Here is a 20,281-nt window from a genome sequence, read left to right as displayed (position 1 = left end):
CAGTTAATTGGGACAAGGTGACGTTGGATCTGCGTGTGCTAAATCTAAAAAAAAACCGCAGTTTCAGACAATATGCGCCCTCTTGATAATCATAACCATTAGAATGTTTGAAGAACATCCGAACATCCCGCTTTTGCCTCCTTTAACCAACTTTAATGTTATCGAAGAGCTCTCTAAATTTTGCTGCATGATGATGTTTATGAAGGAGATGAAGCGCGCTCCTGCAAACAACAGCTGGTCCGCAGGCGCTTGGCTCCTGTGGAGGAGCTGATGCGCTATTTGATCCCAGTGGTCAGGCTGAACATAAGAGGGCGCTCCCATTGCACCTGGCTGCGCTGCCCTATGCACCCGAGGCACGGGGGGGAGCGGGACACAAACCTCTCATGTGTGAACCGGTGGTAAACAGCCCAACCTTAATCTTTTTTCGCGCAATGGATTTACTTAAAAAGCCCCCCCGAGAAAATCAACTGGATTCATTTCTGAACTTTCTAAGAACTTAAAAAAAATCTAAGCAAAAACATTTCTTTGAATCAAATCAAAGTCTTTGTTTTACACATGCAATAATATGGCCGACTTAAAAAAGAGGATTTCTGCAGCCTTTTATCTGCCTGGCTGTCTCTTAAGGGGAATCAAACAGGCCCTAAGTGTGTTTACTGTCTTTCAAATACATTTCAGAGCTGTACCTTTAAGATGTCATTTTTTTGGTATGCATTAGTCCCCCCCACTTAAAAATACTTCGTATTTGAGCCTGTTTTCATAAAGTAAGCCAGGTTTTCTGTTAATTTTCGTGCACTGAACATATGCCTGACACCGTCCGTCTTAACATTGCAGCCTATATGCACATGTTAAATGCACAAATCGTTCCCAATGGAGCGACTGTTATCTCTTTATAAAGTTAGACGACTTTTCATTCATGGTAGCTTTTATCTTTAAATTCTTTTCACCACTGCTCATTTCCTCTGCTTCCCTTTGCGCTTTGTCTGGAAAATGTGTGCGCATGCCTGATATTTGAGATAAGTCGTTTCATTTGAAGATGTTCAATAAATATTTCTAAAAAAAAAAAAAAAAAAGAAGAAGGCGGGGGGTGGGGGGCACGTGGAGTGCGTGTGCTTCGGCCGTGTCCAGCCCAATCACAGAGCAGTGGCGCAAGCTTCGCCCCGTGCCTAAGTGCTGCGTTTTGTTCCGTGCACTTCTGGCGGCGGTCAAACACTTCCGTGAACCCCCACGTCCACGAGCAGCCCCGCATCCTAAGCTGCTCTGCCTGTCCCCTTTGTATCATGCACGAGCTGTCATAGCCACAAGTTGTGTTGAATTTGCAATGCCACTCATGGATGTGTGCCTATTGAGCCTGGCACGTGGACTGTTATTCCTTCCCACTGAGAGGCGCATTTGAATGAGGGTAACACAAAGGCCCCCAGACCTTGTCAGACCCCCCCCCCCCCACTACTACCACCACTTTCCTCTTTTCACTCATGCATAGGCCCTACAAGGAACAAGGCCTCTGTCTGGCAGGCCCTCCTCTGATTTAGCCATCCTCAATATGGTCAGCCGTGTCAATCATGCGCGCTAATTTGCAATCTGAAGTTATAATCTGGAGGAGAGCAACTGGTTTCCTACTCACAAAGTTTTATAATCTCGTTAGTTTTACGCTCTTTTCTACCTTATTTCTTATTTTTACAAGATCTCCTCCTAAGAGGAGCAGACACGCTGCAAATCCTGGAGATTCCTGCAGTCTGCCTCTCACTCCACACGAGAGGAAAAAGAAAGAAAGAAAAAAACGAAGGCGGCTGACTCCATGGGGCGATGCAGTTTTCTTGTTCTGACTCTGGTATTCTGTGCAGCAGATGCCGGTATCAATGCCTGTCGCGGCTTGTGGAAGCCGGAGTGCTGAGGAAATGCCGTGTTAAAGCACACCATATATTTTACCAGCAGGGAGAGGGAGAGACACTGCGAAGGGAGGGTGAGCGTGATGGAGGGTGGAGGTTGGGGTGGTGGTGGTGGTGGGGTGGTAGGGGGGTGAGTTGGGTTCTGGCCATATAGGCTACAATGTGAGAAGTTTGATTTTTCATAGGCTCTTCAAAGGAATAGTTGCTATTGGATCTGCAGAAACGCCGCGTCCCATGGGGGTTTCATAACCTCTCCAACCTTTAAGCCAAAGGCCCTTGGAATATATAAAATATAGTTTATTTATTTCAACACCCGTCCTCTCGACAGCATCACAGAGGGCTTCTAACGTGTCAGGACAGCAATGCGCAGATTGTTTTTTAAATGAAAAACACACATTTCGGCGCCGTTTATGCATTTCTTTTCGTGCGAAGAAATAAATACCAGGCACTTTTATTAACTCCGTTATGACTTGTTTATTAAATCGCAGCAAACAATAATGGCTACTTTAGGTTCTGCACACATGTTTGGATGGGGAGCATTTTGCTCTTTTGCTGGTAAAGCGCTGCATCGGAATTTGCCACAAAGACGCACACTTACACATCCGCAAAATGTCTCAAGCAGCACAAGCGCCTCATCCATGATCAGTCAGCAGGCTTGGATGGAGCCGTTTGCGCACAGAACTGGGTGGATGCATGTGCCGGTGTGTGAGGTGTTGTCCATCTCCTCCGAGAGTCAACAAAAAATTATAACAAAAGCTACAGAGAGGCTCAAAGCTTGATACTTGGTAAATAAAAAATATATATAGATATAAATTTATAAAAGGCTACAGTTTTTACCCAAAATGAAGTGATGAGACAACAGTTAAAATGTGTTAAAAGAATGGATGAACAAACGCACGGCCTTAAGAAATTATTCCTAATCAAGAAGAAGTCATTTAAGACTCACCATCTGCTGCATAAAGAAAAGAAATGTAACTGAAACACACTGGAACCGAAGATATCAAAGCTACATCAATATTATTTTGTATCTATTTTTTTAATTAATAATCTGAATTTGGGTGAACCATAACATCGTAAAAATATGCTCTTTTCAGTTACAGATTTCACAGTAGTCTTCAACTTCCTCTGTTTCACACATACACGTGGGTATAATCATATTTAATTTTTGCATTATTTTAAATAATTAAAACAAATTCATATAATAAAAAACATGTTAAACTGAAACATAATCCCATATCGATTTAGGATGAAACAAAACATATTTGTAAAAAAAAGTTTGTAATAATCTTCTTATTACTTATAATGTTCCTAAATATTTTAATTTTTTGCCTCACACCTTTGATTTCTTTACTCATTTTTGCTTTTTTTGTACAAAAATAACGTTGAGAATTTTATTTGGAATGCATAGAGATGTCTTATATCTTCTCAGGTAAACATAAATATGAATTTTTACACTTTATGCGCTTTCAAACGTCATTTTTATCTTATTAAAACAAAAAAACGAGCACGCGGTTTTAATAATAATATTAACAACAATAACAGTTTTAAGATGCGCTAAACATTCATATCGGCTCAACACTACGCTTTCTATACTTGGATTTATATGTTTCTCCGCCCCAAACAAAAACAGAAATGTATCTCTGAACATCAGGCGCTGGACAAATGACATGAAGTTTTTCAAAGTTCATCTGAGTGAAAACATTCCACGCGCATCAGGACTATTTCACCTCAACTTTTAGGCTTTAGACACGTGGTGTTTGCTCCTAATGCTCAAAATATATATTTACCGGGACAAATAAACGCTTGTCTCTGATAATATGCAGGTGGCACCGTACTTAAGATAAGCTCTGGTCTTTACAGATCTACAATATAGCAGCCTGCACCGGAGCAGCTCACATGTTACTGTTCAGTCCTGCGTGGAAATCGCTTTCAACGTGTTTGACTCTTCGGGAATTGCTGTTTGCTTCCACGCGGGTTCTCTGCGTGTTTACAGCGGAGACACGCCGAGAAAAAATACACTTCCATAACAGTCACAGAAACGTACTTTTTAAAAACTTGAAAGTGTAAACTCGCTATGATAAGTTGTGTTTTAGGCCAGAAAGAGACTAAAAAGGAGATATAAAAAAGCGCGATCGCGCGCGTGTTTATAGTGGCGACATAGCTGCTATTGTTTTATTTCAAAAAAGGGCATAAACCGGGTCAAAAACCGTTCTAAAAGTGGAAAAGGAGCAGGGGGAAAGTGTGAGGCGCGGCGCCGTGCCTGCGCTCCAGCTTTAACTTTCTCTGTCTTCCGTCTAATCAAACTCCTACTTTCCGCTCTTTTTAATTCCATATTTTCAATTCCTGATCATTACTTTTCTCTTTTTCTACTTGTATCTATCCCTCCATCTCTCCCTCCCTCTTCTTTCTCCCTCCCTCCCTCCCTCTCTCTCCTGTGCTCTCTCCTTTGCTGAATCTTATTGATCCAGAAGGCGGCTAATTAGCCCTTCCCTTCGTGCCTGTGTAATGAAGCACATGCGCACTGAATTAATCACAGCCATTTTTTGCAGGAAACTAATTAGCAGGAATAAAGATCCAAAGAGTTTTTTCTTTTCAATCACCAGATCTCACTTTCACCTCTTCCTCGCTCGCTCCGACACAAGGCTCATCGGCTGCTTTGCATCCAAATTATTTTTATATTGCCTTTAACAACTAAAAGTACCTACTTCGGTTTTTTACGCACCGCCACAACAGTGATCTTTCTTTTGCCACCCTAAGCGCAAACTGACCAAAAGGAGACTGCCTTGATGGGATCTTTAGCTATATCATCTCAGTACTGGATTAAAAAGCGAGGATCACAAAGCGGCAGCGAGAAATTGTAAGTTTCAACTTTGCGTTTGTCTCTTTTCCTCTCTGTTTCCACGATCCTATTCTTTTCGCTGTGTGACTTCTCTGAATCTCCCCTCTGTCCGCTGTCGGTGCTCGCGCAGCGGAGCTGGCGATTCTCCCAATCCGAGACACAATTTCCCTTCAATCCTGCGTGATGCCGGACAGTTTGGCTTTATTCTTGAATTTTGCTCGTGTCGTTACCTGTGTTTACATGAGCGTCCGTCCTCTCCTCATGAATGGAAGATAAGAAAACGGGAAAGACAGCGATCCACTCCAAGCATGTTGACCGTGGAAAAGCTCGCTTTTCAACCAGAAATGTGCTTTTTTTTTTGGTCGGTGGGATCGGGGGAGAAAAGGGTGAAGAGCCCTTGATGGGGTCGAGAAGCGTGTTTTGAAGCACAAACGCGACAAGGAAAAGGGCTGTGGAGAGCGGGCGGAGGGCAGCGGAGGCGCCACACGAGCACAGCCCCGACAAGGAGCTCCTAGTCCAGCCTTCTGGGTCCGCGAGCGTCCGGGAAAAGAGGGACTTGTTTCGCTTTCTTTCTTTTTGGACTGATTCGGCACTTACCATATCCAAGCAGCTTCTGCGTCGTCATGTGCCTCTAAAGTCTCCTCTGGATAGAAAGCTACATTTTTTGTGTTGTTCTTCGACACGTCTCGGTCTGAAACGCAATCCCTCCGCCCTGCCTCAGATCCTCCAGCTACACTTTCCCTCTTTGCCCCACTTCGTCCGTGTTTTCCTTTATTACTATTACATTTTCGTCGCTCTTTGCCTCTTTCTAGCCTTGTTTTTAAGTCGATTCTCGCTCGTTCACTAACAGACTCACAAGCAAATCGATCGACAAGTGTGTGTGTGTGTTTGTGTGCGCGCACGAGGGGGTTTGTGTTTGCGAGTGCGTGCGTTCTGTGAATGCGATGTTTGGAGGGGGAGGGGGTGGGGGACCGGAGCCCCGGGTCTCCGTGATGACAAGACCGGAAAAGAAGGACTTTACGCACGGCCAGCCGAAACTAGCTGCAGGAGCAGGAATCGAACCCTCTGCTGGGCTGCAGGGAGGACGCAGGCTGCTTCCAGAGCCTCAAACTACTTGACCACCGGATCCGACTTTTATTACTACTGTAGACTTTTTCTCCGCTTCTTCTTGTTCTCTATTTGACCCTGAGAATTACCGACCGGACAGAAACCCAAATCACAGCTTCAGTCGATATTTTCATTCTAAAGTGACTGCCGAAAACTTTCAGCAGCCTGTAGTCCAGACTGAATCCCGAGTCCCTGCGCGCATTCTGCCTCCTCTCACTTTGGATTTTTATGAAGGGGGCAAACTAGACATGCTTATTTCAACATACACGGCTTAAAAAACAGTTTGCCCCACTAAGCCCCCCCCCCCCCCCCTTCCCTTTTCTTAGAAGTGTATTAGATGACACTAGTGATCTCACGGAAAAAAAAAAAAATCCGATGAAAAAAACCCATAAATAAAGAAACGCAGCTATTGTCTTTGCGTCTGATGGAAGTGCTGGAAAAATCCACAAATAAGAAGAAAAAAATCTAAAAGTTTCTTTTCTGCAAAGATGAATCTACGTACAGTGAGGAGAAAAAGGCGAGGAATTGAAGTCAGTGTTGGAAATTTTTCGCGACATGGCCAGGGAGAGAAAGAGGGGGAAGAGGAGGGGAAAAAAGGTTTGCGGGAGAGCAGAGGATGATAGGATATGTGCACCCACCGTTGAGGGGGGGTGGGGGGGGGTGGGGGTGAGAAGTTCTGGGTGGGTTGGTAGGGAAGGGGAGATGGTGGTGGTGGTGGTGGTGGTGGGGGGGTGTAGGTCAGACAGCAGAAACAGGGGGAACAGGGGTCATGGAGTGAGTGCAGAGATAAAACAGAAAGAGAGGAACCCCCCCCCCCCCTCACAAACAGCCGAAGGATAATGGGGAGAGAGTGGGTCTGGCAGGGAGAAATGGCTGATGGTAGTTCGCTGGCATGTTTTCGGAGCCACACATAGCTCTGATGGTTGTCAGAATCTGTGGCTCCATGTAAAAACAGAATACAAGAAGGGAGGTTTTAAAAAGGGATGTTTTTTTTTTTTTTTTTTTAAATAAAGTTTATGTATTTGGAGAAACCCCCTCCCAAAAGCGGGGGCTGAGCGTAGCTGTGCTGGGAGGTCAGATAGCTATGGGCCAGAGAGGAAGAGGTCAGGTAAACAGACCCCTGTTTTTCATACTGGAAAAGAGCACCCAGACAGATATTAACAACACGAGGGGAAGACGAATCGGCCTACGTTTCTATTTATGCTCAACGTTAAATTCGATCATATTTCTTCCTAATCCATATGTGTATCAGTAACTTCAAAGGGTTGTGATTGAAGTGGCTCAGATTTGCTTTTCTATAGGGCAGGTTTGTTGCTGTGCCAGAAAACCGGTGATCTCCCTTCCTCCTCTGTCTGACACTAACACTCCTCTCCTCCTCCCTCTCTCCCTCTTCTGTTACAAAACAAAGACAACCGAAATGTTAACTGTCATCTTACCTGTCAGGTTTTCCTACCCTGCTTCATTGTCATATATGTTTAATTATAACATTTCCAGGAGAAGGTATAGAAATGACAAAAGGATTGTTTCAAAGAATTCTTTTTGTCTTTTTTACTTAAATAATATCAGGTGGAATGTTCAGCATCTTAATCTGTGGTAGCTAAGCCTGCTGAATGATTGCATAGAAAGGCTGCCAAAACGAGGGTTTTTACTGCATAAAAGTGTCTAAAATATTCTTAAATTTTTAAAATAATATTCTTTATTTTTTGTGCCATTTAAATAAAATAAATCTTCCTCTTTTTTATTTTTCTTTTATCAAATACATTGAGATGCAGACATATTTGCATGAAGGAAAAAAAACAAGTATTAGGGCTTGTTTCTCTTTGTGCTTTAGTTTGTGATGATTATTTTTAAAGCAAATTAAATTAAGTCAAATTACAAATTGCCTAAAATTAGAAATCATTAGGTAGTTATAACATAATTTCATTATGCTCTGTAACATTTAGCAAATTTTCATTTATGCCACGTGCATCTCTTAAATGTGTGGCAAAATTCTTTGTTATAATCAGCCATGTCAAAATGCTTTGAGACGAGTGTGTGTGTGAATGATACAAGATCAGCTGCGTTATTGTGGAGTAGCTCAGATTGTAGTTGCCCTGCTGTGTGCTATTCGAGACCTAAAGAGAACATGTAGTGTCTGAATTTGGTTGCAGTTTTCGCGTTCCCTAATCCTCCACAGTAACATAAAGCTGGAGCACGGCTTGCACTTCCTCCTCATTTGTCACTTCATTCGATGACAACATATTCAGAGCATTCAGATGGCGATTGCACGTGGGGGGCACCATGTCCAGTTGAGTGGAGAGATGAGGGGAGTCGCAGCCTCCACAAACTGGCTTGTTTAATGCTTTGTGAGGTAACGCAGAGGAAGGGACGGTCCCTTCAGCTGTCATAGCCCCATCTACATCTCTAACTGTGCCTCTTCTTCTTCTTCATGTCTCATTCTCTGCAACTGTGCACAAATCCCACCTCCTTTTGCTTGGGCAATGGCACAGTGGGGGAGCTCGCTGCCATGTCTTCGGTCTAAGGGAGCCCTCTTTGGGTGAACTGGTGGCTCGGCTCTTTACATGAGAGATGCAGCACCGATTCAGGGGAGTGCTTGGCAAAGTGCACAAAGAAAAAAACAAATTTTAACACATTTATTTTCTAATAAATTACATTTATTGTAAAAAAAATAAATAAATAAAAGTAGGATAAAATATTTATATGTAAAATTATTTTATTTTTTGATTATAGTAGTCATTTTTATGTTTTCTTTTTTTTGGTTTTGTTTTTTCGACCCTGTCTGAAATACATAAGAAAATGTGTCTGTAGTGGTATCTATCTGTCCTCTCAAAAATGTAAATATAATGACGCTTGTGTTTCTTCCGATAAGCGCAGTAGAAATAAACGGGTGACAGCTTTGAATGTAACGTATAGGTTTTAATATGATCCTGCAGCAAACACCAATTTTTCCAGTTGTCCTGCAGCTGAGGCCAGTATACATGTCATGCTATCACAGAGAAGCAGGCTGCTGGGGTGTCGGTGAGACGGGGGGCGTGGTTCTACCTCAACATTCAGTTGTAGGATAGTGCTGAAGGACGACGGAAAAGATGTGATTCCTATGTGTGTGTGTGTGTGTGTGTTGACCTGCTCAAGGTGTGTATTAGGTCTTACCTTTAGTCCCAGCTGCTCAGCGTCTACATAGACTTAGGTTTTGCCAAGAAAAAGCAGCTGCATTTTTCTGAAAATTTCATTCTCATCTTTGTATCCTCCATTTTTGTCTCTTCTTTATCATCATCCCTTCATCTTTTTGATGTGAAATTGGCAGGGTGTTTTTGTGGTTTCCTCGTACACAAAATGTTATCATGTTAACAAATCATGGTTAAATCTTTGTGGTAGACTAGATTTATGACTGAGGAGATGCATCTGTCGCTGCATGTGTTTGCACGCTGCAGCGTACAGATCTGTCGCCATTCAGATTTTTTTCAATTCACTTTTTTTTTTCAAGGTCTCTCGTTAAAAATGTGCTTTAATTTTTTGCTTTAGGGTTAGGAGTGTTTGAAAAAAAATTTAACTTTCAAAGACTCCGATTACAGCAGTCATGAAGGCAGTAAAGATAAGTAAAAAAATAGAAGAAAGAGATCCTTTCACATCAGTGATGTTCTTAAACAGCAAATTATGACTTATGTTTTGATTTTTCTCTCCATCTGTGACGCACTCTTCTCTGTTATCACACAACACATCTAAATATTGTGCGAGCCATATTCATAGAAATGTGTTTTCATTTCTAGCACTAAATGACAGCTGTTCTTGTCATTGAGGAAGGTTATAATGTTTTTCAGCGTCCTTGAATTTCTGGGTTGTTTCTGAAATAAATTACAATGGCGGTTTTGTTGCAAACAAGGCCATTTGTTAGACCCCGGTTGTACAACCGTGATAATCACTGTACTTATATGTATAACTGTGAAGAGACCTGTATGTTTACATGCGTGTCCAGAACTGTCTGTGATTATGTGTGTGTGTACGTCTGTGTGTCGGCCGTGAGGCGACAGGAGCAGTAGCTAGCTCCTTCTGTTCAGGAACGGTTGTATAGGCTACATATGCCTGCATGCAGGGATGACAAGGAGCACTCAAAGGCTGCAAAATTGTACTCTTCTGCACCCCAGCCCCCACCCCACCACCCCATACTCCTCATAAGCCCACCCTTCTTCTGGACCCTGGAGGCCAGCATTCCACCCTCTGCACTGGCGCTTATCATCACAAAGGACAGAATGCATAAAACATGGAGGACGCTTAGACAGAGGCGGCCCAAGTTGCCCAGCACCCCCACCCCACCCCTCAACGCTGAGCCCTGGAACAATACGCGGGCCCCTCTGGCCTGTGACTCTGACGACACACACGCCGTCTTTTTGTCCTCTTCTATTCCTTTGTCACGCTCTTCCTCTTCCTCTGTGTCAGTGGCTCTGTGAAGTGATAACTGCCCTCGCGTTGTTTAACTGTGAAATCTGCGTTGTGTAATCAAAATGGTTGAGTGTCGTTGTGCGAGTGGAGATGTTGGAGGGAGCAAAAGTGACAAGTTTGACATATTGACAGTGGATCTTCTGCACAGCACCTTCCTTCATACTTCACATTGTCCATTACGTTTATATTTCTTTTTTGTACTGTTTTTATAAAAGAGTGAATCTTTGCTGCATGACACAGAGGTTAAACATGAACAGTTGTAATGATTTTTCTTAATGTGAAGAAATTGATTTTTTTTTTCTCAAAATGAGTTGTGTTGATGCACTAATATAATCTGTTTTAAACCATTAGTATGAACTATTTATATTTAATTTGCTGCTGGGCCATGTCTGTGTTATTTTTGGGCAGAAGTATGTATATTTGTATTTGACATGTTGTGAAGACACTTTCCAGAATAACCTCCATTCTTGTTGGGTCTATAGTTCTGATGAGGACAAAAGACCAGCCTTAAAGCATAGAAATTGTAAAAGAGTTAAAAGTTGGACTGTTAACAAAGACTGGGTTAGGTTTCCAATTAGATCAGCAATATTTTTTAAATCAACCTTTCTGCATATATTCTGTATATTTCTGATAAACTGTGGGTTTATCGTTTGTGTTGTCACAGACTGGAAGGACTTTAGAAAAAAAGTTTAAAAAAAGTTGCTCGACTGCTGTCAGTCTGACGTTGGTCTTTTTTGTGTGGGTAAGTGTCAGATAGCCAGGCTGCAGGAATTCACTGCTGGGATGTGCTGGACCCCAGCAGGTCTCTGCCACTTCCTCTCTGTGTACCTCACAGCGTATCTTCCTCAGGATTATGGGAAAAAAAGAATAGAGTGGTGGCAGGAGCACCCTATTTCGTTCTTTTCTTTTTTTTTACACATGCACACCCCGGTCCTAACAAAAAGCGTAATTCACTTGTAAATGTGTAATGGCCAGTCTGTGCTGTCAGTTGAGGAGGGAGACAAGAAGAAGGAGGGGCAGAGATGGAAAAAAAAAAGACAGAAGGCCACAGTCTGTTTCAGTGTGAGGCAGGGCTGAGTTATAGACACAGAGGGTTTCCTCCTGGTCAAACTCAGTTTCCGAATTTATTTGCACATTGGTACATTCCCATGAGGTTTGTGTGTGCTCCTTTTATACTATCCCAAAAAGAGAATTCTGCTCTTATGCTGCGAGTGGTTATCATAAAGTTCATACTCAGTGCTATGGCTGTCACTCCACTTGCTTCTTTTGCAAAGACCCTATGCTGTTTACTTAGGGCCCCGGGCAACTGATCTTGGAGTAGTGAAGGGGTTAAGAAACAAGAATAGCACTCTTTTGTCTCTGTGGCCCTCTTTGCCATTGTTGTGGTGGAATTGAGCTTGGTGCACCTCACTTGACCACACCAAAGCAATAAAATGGCCTCTAAGTGTAGCTGCCACAGTCTCTGATGTGAGCTCTCCTTCTGTTTCAGTTTTTCTTTTTTTTTCTGTGTGCAGTTTGCTGTGAGTATCCACAGATACTGTACACTGTTGTAATAATGTTGCAGTACATTTTTATTACTCATGCATGGCTAGTCTTAATTTGAATAAGTATATATCCTGTGGCTTTTTTCTTGTTGGAAAGTATGAGCTGCTGGAGAGTATTTCAGTTAATCTGACACATGAGCACAGAAATGCACACGATCCACACACATTACAGAATATAAACACAGGGTCCTGTTGGCACATGCAGCGTTTGAAACAAGTCTGATTGTTAACGTATTTAAAAAACAAGTTTAATATTTTTGGGATCCATGAAAAATAATGACATTTCTAAGGTCTACCTGTAGCACAATAGCAGTGAAAATATTGTTCTTTTCTTGTGTGTGTTTTTCTGGATTTATGAATATTATGTGACAGTTTTTAATCTAACTGACAGCTCTACCTGATTGGCATTACAAAACTAAAGGCAGTCCTGCTGTTATGGCTACTGAATGAATAATATCTTGCAGTTTTAGACACCTCATAAGATATTCACTGCCTGCTTGTTTACATTTTCAGATGTATTACTAAAACCGTTACAAAAAAAAACACACTTTCCAATAATTTCATTTTCCAATTTGAAAACATTTTATAAAATGCAGTGTTGGTGCTATTGTTTTTGATTGTACAGATGATTGTTTATAGCGAAGTCCCACCTCTGCAGACATTGTAATTAAAAGGAAGATATACTACATGTATGTCTGTCGCCTACCCCTCCCATCTGATCTTGTCAAATGAGCATCTAGCTGTTGCAGCGAGCGTGTCAGTGGATTTATGAAAGATTTGGCTGAATTATAATTGCCACTGTCCTGAACATAAACCATTGATGTCAGGTGTCATACAGACCGCTTTAAATGTTTGGTTGCAGTTGCCATTAAAGCAACATTTCCTCAAAGCAGCATTTTTTTTTCTCACCCCGAATCTTAGGGCTGTCTCCGTCTTACGTGTTTTCACAACCCCCTTCTGGACGGTTGCTCTTCTTTGCTTAACACGTGTGGTTTTCATTTCAAATCTCTGTACAAAAAACACAAATGCTCTTTGTCATTTTCTCTGGCTTAAATGAGCAAACAAGAGGATATCAGTCTCTCATAAGAAATTCATGACATAAACCCTCACATATGTCTTCACACTTCTTTCTCTCTTGCTGGCTATGAACAATTGTATTGTTCATTGTATTGTATTGTAGCTTGTAAAATCGTAACAAAGGTAGGACCACGATGCGTACATATTTAACACTGGGATAACTTGAAAGGCTTTAATTCCAATCGTCAGAGCTTCATTTTGGATGGTGGTCTGACAGAGGTGGGGGTGGGTCCCATGTGGACGACACAGGGCTGTATAGTTGTAACAGAACGGTGACCTCGGCTTTGTGACGTCATCTGGCTCGTCTGGTCACAGTGGATTTCATTTTCCCCACTGTTTAATGAATGAAAATTGGGTCCCCAGGCTAGTTTAGACACCTATTAGTCGTTCTGCTGACTAGGGGACATTAATACGAAAACGTTAATACTAAAAAATCCACTACATGCATTTGTAATCGGGGCTTGAATTTAAAGCAACTACTTTATCACCTTTTAAAATGACTGTTGACAAGTCTGCCACACTCCAGTTTTGAGTTGAATTAGATGAGACATTATCTGTGCTTTCACATAAGACCTGAGCAATCGGACGTTTCTGTTTTACCCATGCGGTTAAAAATCCTGTGAAAGCATTGTTGTGAGAAGCTGTAAAACAAAACACACCCTGACCACATAGGAAGTCACTCTGAGGTAAGAGTTAGGCCCAGAATGATACTGGCAGTTACAACAGTTTTTTTCTGTTCTTAGGTACAATCCTTTGACAAGAAATGTTCTGATTTTTTTTTTAATTTCATTTATTTTTTAACTTTAGTTTTTACTATTGTGTTGTTTCTGTTATTACCGGTACGAAGCCCATTGAGACGACTGTTGTTGTGAATTGTGGGCTATACAAATACAATTTCATTGAATTTAATTGAATTCTTGGCACACGTTTAAAATACATTTTCAAAGGACATTTGAACAAAAAAAAAAAATTCTGAGTAATGTGGACAACAAGCCTTTTCTCCATCATTCAGTTAAACCCTCTAACTAAGTTTAGGTTCGGTATCAGTAAGAGGAACACTGTTGAATTGCCCCCCCTCCCCTCTTACAGCTTACTTTTTGTCATAGCCAGGTGTTTCCTCGTGTCGGATCATGCCCTGGTGGGGAACAACAGGCCACATGGCAGGTGAAAATGAAGAGTTCTGCAAATAGCTTTTAGTTCTGTGGTCTTCCTGTGCCACAAACAGAGCTCAGAAACATACTGCGAGGACACAGATTAGACTTGTAAAGTTACACTCTGTGCTGAGGATTAACACAGGAAGTAGCCCTTGTATGGTGCTGGAGCTCTGAACTCTCTCCCCCCAAGCAGTACCAGGCGCAGGAGGAGTGTATGGATGATACAGTCTTTGTTTACACCGAAAAGAATATGGGTTTGGTGCAAGAAGGGAAAAAAAAGAGGAGGCACTCAGGGCAAGAGGAGGGCAGACACTGGTCTCAGCATTTCTTTCTTTTTAGGCTTTTCCAAAAATTATTACAAGTTTTATTTGTAAAAGAGGAAAGGTCCTCTGCTATATACGCATGCTGGTGGAAGTGGATGTTTGTCTGTGGGTGTATCTGTAGCGGTTCCTTTTGGGAAGAGTTTGTCTTGACAAAACAGGAGACTGACACCTGCTCTTGCTGTTAAGTCGAATCTTGTGGTCTGGGCAAAATGTACTTTCACATGACATCTGGGTATGTGGGCCTACAACAGGAAGCATCGCTAGTGTTTCACAATTCCTCAAAAAACAAGAACAGAGCAGCCACACTATTGTAACCCGTCTGGCGTTTTTTTTTTTGTCATGGATGCCAGCTTGTCTGTAGTGGGTTTCAGAGCAAGGCAGAGGGAGGGGGGCACACGGCATAAGTGGACCCCTGAGACCTCCTGCAAGGGTAGAGGTGTGGCGAGCGTCTGTTTTGGGCATGGCTTATGTCAGTGTATTTAGCGTTTGCCTGTGAGGGCATTTATATGCAAATGTTAAACAACCCATTGCGGTGGCTAATTACAGCAGAGCCTTTGTGCGTGCCAGGCAGTGAGAAGCAGGGAGTTTCTAACAAACCAGGACTGGACTTCCCCTGCTTGTTTACTCATTGTCTTTCCTTATTACCCCCTCATTGACACTCCCCTTTTGTGTGGCTGTGCCGTTTGCCTGCTCACTGGCTCCTCCTCTTGTGGTGATGGAGTTAATGTAGCAGATTAAGTAGGCAGTGCTCTGACCATGTTTACTTCCTCTTTCATCTGATGGCCCGGCTCTACTTTTCATTGTAGCCCTTCAGTCTGTAGTTTTCATTTGGACACCCCCCATTCAGGAAGTATCTAAACCCATATCACACTTTCTTTCTCTCTACAGGTAGAAATGCTTCCATGGATTTAGAACAGCTTCTCATGAAGTGCAAATGTATGAATTTGGGAAAAGCAAATGCCCAACAGTGGCCGGGTTTGGCTTCGGCAGCCCAGTGACCCCATAAGGGAAAAAGTGGGTTCAGAAAATGGATAGATGGAAGGAAGAAAAGCATATGATAACTTTTAGAGTTACACTCTTTGGTTTGGGACACAGGAACACCTACCCTGACTGTCAGATAGGTTTTTTTGTATGCTCTCATTGTGACTGCTTACTTTTTTAGGCTTTGTTGTCTGGGATCCAAGGACAATAACAGCTATGTATAGTTTACCTCTAGAACATCTTTAATAAGAATGAATGCCTGCATGTGAAACATTAGAATTCATTAAAGTTCACATGTATGTAGCTCTAGTTGCATTATCACACTGAACTACAAGTAGGAATGCAGCTGTGGTGGAGTTAAACAGTGTGTACACTGGGTATATTAACTGAAGAAGAATATTTTCAATATTAGTCACTGACAAATGGTAGCTACATTTTATATACAAAAGCCCTTTAGGCATCACATTTTATTGCAGTAGGTATGCCCAAAGCATTTTTTTGTATAGTACTTTTTAGATGGGCAGAACTTTTAGAAGTGTGAGGAGAATTGGTGTAGTGAACTTTCTTTCATGTATAGAGATCTCTTGATTTTTTTTGTATTTTTTACTTTACAAGTCTGGCCATTTTGGTTTTATTTAGATGTTTTAGAGCTTTGTTGTTCCAGTCCTTAACCTCCTCAGATGATATTTTTACATTTTTACCACTATTTTTCATCAATCAAAAATCTGCTGTAGGGTGTTGAACAACGCTCACTTGCAGGCATAATATTTCTCAATACTTGTATGTTAAAGAGACTTCTCGTTCAGTTTTGCATTTTTTTTTCAAACCTCTGCAGAGTACACAGCAGTATCAGAGTGGTTCGGCTACATTTTTGTAAAATTATTTGCCTAGTGCTAAAACCTAGAGAGAAAGAGAAGAAAAATTGTGTTGTTTTTTGTCTTTTTTTTTCTCCCTTTGCTTTGTTGGTTAAGTTTTAGAGCTGTGTTCGTATTCGGGCAACACATGTCCTACTACGCCAATTACAGTACCAGCCCCACTTTTTTTTTGCCTGACCCTTATGCATACTCGTACATACATAAGCAGGGTGGGGGGATGGAAGATTGAATGACCAGAAGAGCTAAACTGGATCAAAGGCGATGTGTGAGGGAGCTGGGCTACCTCATAGAAAACAGCTGCCCCTTGCTGTCTCTGCCGCTCACCCTGGCCTGACAGCAGCTAGAAATATGAGGCCTCTCCAGACCTCTGTCCTGGGAAAGAAGGGAAGGACAACACACATACACTGAAAAGCTTTTGTTTCTGCTCCAACTCACTTAGGCAAACAAAGACAAAAAAAAGCTGTTTGCCTTTGCTCATTCACACATTCAGCTGCAGCTAGAAATCTTTGTTTTGTGCGCTCCCCCTGCCATACTCCATGGAACAAAAAAAAAAAAAGAAAAGCAACATTCTACAGTTTTTGTTTTTGTCCTTCTGTTTATATGGTCTAATTATTTCATCGACTTTTTTTGGTCACTTAACTTCAATGTGTTTTGTCAGTCTTGCTATTCTTTTGGATTTTTCTCTCAAACAAAATGTGATACTTTTTATTGGCTTTCATCATAAAAAAGTCTTCCAGGATTTTGAATTGGCTACATTTCTTCATCTACATCTTTTGTTTCTACGGTTTCTCATCTTATATCTGAGTTTTCTCTGACTTATCATATTTTTATAGAGCTGACAAGCATTCAGCTGTCTAATCGAGGCTCCTTCCATCAAGAATGCAAATAAGAGTGAATATGTGACTAGCAGAAGTCCAGCAACATCTGCAGGAGCCTGTGACGAGCTCCCGCCCTCCCACACCCACCATGCCCCCTGCCTTTGAGCATTCATTCAGTGCCATTATTTCATTGTTTCACTTAACGCCTGTGACCGGGCAGTGCAGTTAACCCTCTGCTGCTCGGGCTTGGCTGGCTACAGTCCTGCACACAGGGCCATGGGGGAACAGAGGAAGAGTGCATGAGTTTGGAACAGCCCTTTCCCAGGACAATCTTTCTTCCAGCCCATCTGGACTTTTGCATACAGCCCCAAACTGTTTGTTCATACTCTCCACTTATAATCAATGGACATGTGTGTTATAGTTTGCTTATTAGTGCAGCCACTTGTGAATTAAGCCATAATTGCAGAAATTACCATTTGTGTCCCTCCAGACAAAACATAGTTTGCACTTTCTTAGGTCTATGTGATGAGGAAACAAACTTTTGTTAGGGTGAAGTTTGAGAAGACAGAGGTGTGAAAGGATTTAATAAAAATAGTATGAACTTCTCTGCTAGGCTGCAAGGTTGAAAAACAAACCTTCTTAGATGTTACCCACATTCGAAATGATGAACTACGATAGAAATCTGCCACCTAAGCATGCAGCTGATTGAATTATTCTCATTTTCAGTGGCAGAAATATTACTGGATTAGATTTCAAGAAAACAAGACAAAGCAAAGATAAGATAACACGTATGCTTCAGTCACAGGTGCTGGATTGTTTTAATTATTTTAAAACTAGGCATTGAAGTTGACGTGAAGTCCAGTTCAAATGTAAATATCGTACATTTTGGGCATTTAAAGAAAGTCTCAGAGAGGAAAGTTTCTCTGTTACATTTTCAACCAAATATGATACAAAAGTCTATAAAACAGTTTAAACCTTAGTGTTGCTAAATTTAATATTACTAAATAAAAAGATTTAAAAAATTTTTTTCAAACTTTAAACATTTTTTTAAGTTTATCAATCTTGAACCCATATTCAGGCAGGTAGTATTTCTTACCTAACAAATTTTAGAAATCTGTCACTCAATCAAAATATGTGGGGTGGGGAAGGTGAGTGAAATATCAAACATTTCACATACCCCTGTTTTTGTTGGAGCATTGAATGGTGTCCACAGTTTTCAAATTGAGAAAAAAACATATTGCTGCACGATCTGTGTTGCCAAGGAAACATAAAATGAGCTAGGTGTTTTGCATATAAGATAAAAAGTTTGGTACAACAATGTGTTGTGCATAGACCTGTTATACTAACTGATGGTAGTGTTCACGGAAGCCAAGCTAGGATTTCCGCCCTTTCTCCTGTAATAAAGGCTTTTTAATGTTATATTGTGTAAGATCTTTATGGGCATTGGCATTCTAAACCGTTTAAACTCTTTGGGTTTTTATCTGTACCTATCAGTTTAGTTCTCAAAGGTTCATTGAATGAGAGAATAAAATGAAAGGAGGTTCTCCCTTTTGTAAAACCCATCTTGTGCACATTGACATCCACAGGACAGGCATAATCAGAGAATGAGGTACACTATTTTGTGCACAATGACGTTTTCCTCCTTTCTTTTTTCGTAAACCATGCTTTCCAAATTCCTTGTGTCCTCCCAAAGTAACATATACGTGTTTGAATAAAATTATAGCACATTACAACTCCCTCATTCCGCTGTTTACATGCATGTTTCAGGATTTCATGATGGTTTAAAAGGAATGGGCTGTACAAAGCCAAATTGGATTTGGGTATGTAAATACTCCTCTGATGTTTAATGAGAAACAAAGTTAGCTAATTATAGCAGCTCTGAGAAACATGAGGAGGACAGTGGGAAATGTTTCCATCATTCCCTAGCTCTATAGATTACTGCCTAATTGCTTCAATCGAATCAGGCGGAGACATTAGCTAGAGAGGCAGAGAGTGAGAGAGAAACATGGGGATGTGGCTGATTACACATATCCGTCGGTGGCTCTTTAGATAATCCAGCAGTGGACCTGCAAGTTGGGCTTGTGACTTAGTGTGAGCCTGTCTGTCTTCTTTAGACTGCGTGTCTCTCAAGGTTTGTGGCCCTCCCCCACTGCAGTTATGAAGGTGAGGAGAGCAGGGTACTGTTTTCGCTCCTGCCACGACAGCCAGCTGCAGAGGTGATTCATACTCGCATGCGGAAGTTTTTTCCCACTATAATTACATGTAATTCTGACACATGTTTACGCCTGATTTTACCAGACAGCTTCTCCACTAATGACAAAGTAGCACATAACATCCGTCCAAACATTTGTTACGACAATATTTTTCTCTCTTATCTTTGCGGCTTGTGTTCTAAGTTAGAAGTGCATGCGAAAAGTCAGTCAGTGCTCCTTTGGCTGAACTGCTGGCAAATTAGGGAAACAGTTTTGAATGTTTTAGTGGAAAAATCTTGAAAAAACGACTTCTCAAAAGTGTGAGTAGAATTAAATGCAAAAATCAAGACTGTTCTTTTCCTGGGAAACTCAGTTTGTTTTTTCTCCTGGTTATTTATGGCAAGCTGGGAATACTTAAGAGCTGACTTGTTTACTTTTTTTCTGTGAATTCTTTTAATTCCTGCTAATGTTGGTACAGAAATGAAGTAGAAAATATTCCATGCTACTAAGAAATGTGAATCACGCTTATGTTTTTGTGTGTGTGGAATGTGAACCTCTACTGGATCTGTTTCATCCTCAGAGCACAGTGATATTCAGGTCAGCTGTCCAAAATGATCTTGTGTTAAGGAATCGGCGAGTCAGCAGGGTCAGAGCAGTACCGCCATGACGACACTTTCTCCACGGTGATAATGTTGCCCTCCTTTCCTCCCCTTAACTTTCTCTCCACAGAAACAGCAGAAAGGATTCTGGTTTCTTTCTTCTAACTGTAACCCAGAATCATGTTATCTAAAAAAGAAAAAAAAGGAAAAAAAAACACAAAAAAGAATGAAACTATAGGTTGGGCTTAACCAATTACATAAGAGCAGTGGGTTATATGGCTCATCTATAAAGAGTTGAACATGTAATTGATCCTTACCTTGTCCGACAGTTGTCTTCGTCAAACTCTAGGCATTTGTTATGAAAGACATGTAAGCATAAATCAGTATTTCAGAACATTCTGGAATCAGGTTTTCTATGTTAATAACTAGGTTTACTAGGTTGAGTCATT

The 20,281-nt window shown here is 41.3% G+C and overlaps 1 protein-coding gene across 4 annotated transcripts in view; it reads left to right on the top strand.

The window, feature by feature from the left end:
* zfhx3b (zinc finger homeobox 3b) overlaps nucleotides 1–20,281 on the top strand; it is a 271,937-nt gene that overhangs the window by 145,079 nt on the left and 106,577 nt on the right. For 2 of the 4 annotated variants that reach the window (XM_078944479.1, XM_023953481.2), the window contains exon 1: nucleotides 4,330–4,743. The exons of the other annotated variants lie outside the window; for them this stretch is intronic. The gene's annotated coding sequence lies outside the window, so the exon portion shown is untranslated. Of the gene's footprint in view, nucleotides 1–4,329; nucleotides 4,744–20,281 lie in introns of those variants that run through there. 4 annotated transcript variants of the gene reach the window in all.

The sequence above is a fragment of the Oryzias latipes genome, chromosome 3, assembly GCF_053564925.1.
Source record: "Oryzias latipes strain Hd-rR chromosome 3, Olatipes_Hd-rR_3.1".
In the NCBI taxonomy this organism is placed as follows: Eukaryota; Metazoa; Chordata; class Actinopteri; order Beloniformes; family Adrianichthyidae; genus Oryzias; species Oryzias latipes.
The sequence above is the reverse complement of the archived record's forward strand: the minus strand, read 5'-3'. Positions and strand labels throughout refer to the sequence as shown.